We start from the raw sequence: 2,500 nt of genomic DNA, 5'->3' as shown, positions 1-2,500 counted from the left end.
AACCGAGAAGGCACCGGTTCGAATTCCGGACATGACGAGGTAAACTGTCGAGGCTGTTATGTGTGGCTCTTGTTCACCTAGCAGCAAGAAGGGATTGTGGCCCCGCTACCCGGTGTGTGGTGTGAGTGGTCTCAGTCTTACCCAAAGATCAGTCACAATGAACACTGAGCTCATTCCGTAAAGTAACTGCTGGTTGGGTGACCAGCAGACGACCGTAGGTGAATGACACACACACACACACACACACACACACACACACACACACACACACACACACACACACACACACACACACACACACGGGTCGCCATGCAGAATCCCGGCTGCAGCCCTCGTATTGATTCCACTCATCGCTCAGCTGGTGTGTCGCCGCCACCTGACGGCAACACCTGTGGAGGCTGGCTTGCTGGTGGGGTTGAAGGAGGCTGGCTGGACTGGATTGAAGAGGCTGAAGGGGTCTGGCGGAAAAGGGCTGATGGGAATGAAGGGATGGGCTGATGTGGCTGACGGAACATGACGGGAAATCTTGCGTGTAGGGCGTGAGTTTAATTGAGGTGATGGGTAACTAGGCGGGAAATTTAGAAAGTGAGAAAACACTTCACAACACACACACACACACACACACACACACACACACACACACACACACACACACACACACACACACACACACACACACACCATACCGCATAGTAGAGTGGTTAGCACGCTCGACTCACAATTGAGAGGGCCCAGGTTCGAGTCCCGGGAAGCAGCGAGGTAAATGGCCAAGCCTCTTAATGTGTAGCCCCTGTTCACCTAGCAGTAAATAGATATGGGATGTAACTCGAGGGGTTGTGGCCTCGCTTTCCCGGTGTGTGCTGTGGTCTCAGTCATACCTGAAGATCGGTCTATGAGCTCTGAGCTCGCTCTATAATGGGGAAGGCTTGCTGGGTGACCAGCAGACGACCGTGGTGAATTACACACACACACACACACACACACACACACACACACACACACAGTCCGGTAGCTCAGTGGTTAGAGCGCTGGCTTCACAAGCCAGAGGACCGGGGTTCGATTCCCCGCCCGGGTGGAGATATTTGGGTGTGTCTCCTTTCACGTGTAGCCCCTGTTCACCTAGCAGTGAGTAGGTTCGGGATGTAAGTCGAGGAGTTGTGTGTGGTGTGTGCCTGATCTCAGGCCTATCCGAAGATCGGAAATAATGAGCTCTGAGCTCGTTCCGTAGGGTAATGTCTGGCTGTCTCGTCAGAGACTACAGCAGATCAAACAGTGAAACACACACACACACACACACGCACGCACGCACGCAGGAAACTTGTTTTTAAGGTAGAGCATGACTACTTATGTTTTTAGTGTAGACAAAGACCTCAGGCGTGTCTTTTGGGCGTGCATCTGTGAAGGAAGTGAAGCTCGGCAGAGGAAAAGACGAGAGATGAGAGAGAGAGAGAGAGAGAGAGAGAGAGAGAGAGAGAGAGAGAGAGAGAGAGATGAAGATTGATGGTGATGATGGTGTAAAATTGAATGTCTAAAAACCTTTTGATGTTGATGGTGCTCAGCAAAATTGTGTTTGTTAAGGATTGGAATCTTTTAGTGCCGTTGATGTCGTTGCTGATGATACTACTACTACTACTACTATTTTTATGTTATGGCCTATAACACCTGTAGGCATACTTGAAGAATATATGTGGTAAGCGCTGTTCAGGTTTCGCCCATTAGTGGCGCAGGCAGTTTTATTTATAGTGATGCCGATATTAGGGCCCATATCACCACCCAAGCGTATCTTTGGTGTAGCCACCTAGAACCTGGATATCATGGTGACATGTAGGTAACTTTAAACTACTCGACAAAGGGCATAGCTTCAAAACGATACTACTACTACTACTACTACTACTACTACTACTACTACTACTACTACTACTACTACTACTACTACTGCTGCTGCTGCTGCTGCTGCTGATGTTGCCTAACTTTCTTCCTCCTCCTCCTCCTCCCTCTATCTTTCTTCTATTGCTTCTATCACCACCACCACCACCACCACCACCACACAACCTTAAACCCAATATCAAAACAGCTTAATCCGAAAATGTCCACACAGAATGGGCGGATATTTAGTGACATTGGACTATTTTGGGGGTGAGTTGTGGGTTGTGTTTGGGCTGGAAGTGGGGGAGGCGTGGAGTGGTAGTGGTGGTGGTGGTGGTGGTGGTGGTGGTGGTGGTGTAGAGTGACATCAGCTGGGATTGTCTGTAATGAGCTTCAATTGAGAGAGAGAGAGAGAGAGAGAGAGAGAGAGAGAGAGAGAGAGAGGGTTAAAAGAACTGAATTTAAACGGAAATGAAAGAAGAGAAAGTGGGAAATGGCTTCAAGAGAGAGAGAGAGAGAGAGAGAGAGAGAGAGAGATTTAAAGTGAATGAATGGAATCGAAAAAAAGAAAGCAAAAAAAGAGAAAAAACGAGAAGGAAGGGACATTCTCTCTCTCTCTCTCTCTCTCTCTCTC

General features: G+C 48.7%; 1 protein-coding gene across 6 annotated transcripts in view; it reads left to right on the top strand.

Moving 5' to 3' along the window:
- LOC123505432 (guanine nucleotide exchange factor for Rab-3A-like) overlaps positions 1-2,500 on the top strand; it is a 58,143-nt gene that overhangs the window by 21,146 nt on the left and 34,497 nt on the right. The gene's annotated exons all lie outside the window — the stretch shown is intronic.

The sequence above is a fragment of the Portunus trituberculatus genome, chromosome 18 (assembly GCF_017591435.1).
Source record: "Portunus trituberculatus isolate SZX2019 chromosome 18, ASM1759143v1, whole genome shotgun sequence".
NCBI lineage: Eukaryota > Metazoa > Arthropoda > Malacostraca > Decapoda > Portunidae > Portunus > Portunus trituberculatus.
Note: the sequence above shows the minus strand (reverse complement) of the source record. Positions and strands in the feature narration are given on the sequence as shown.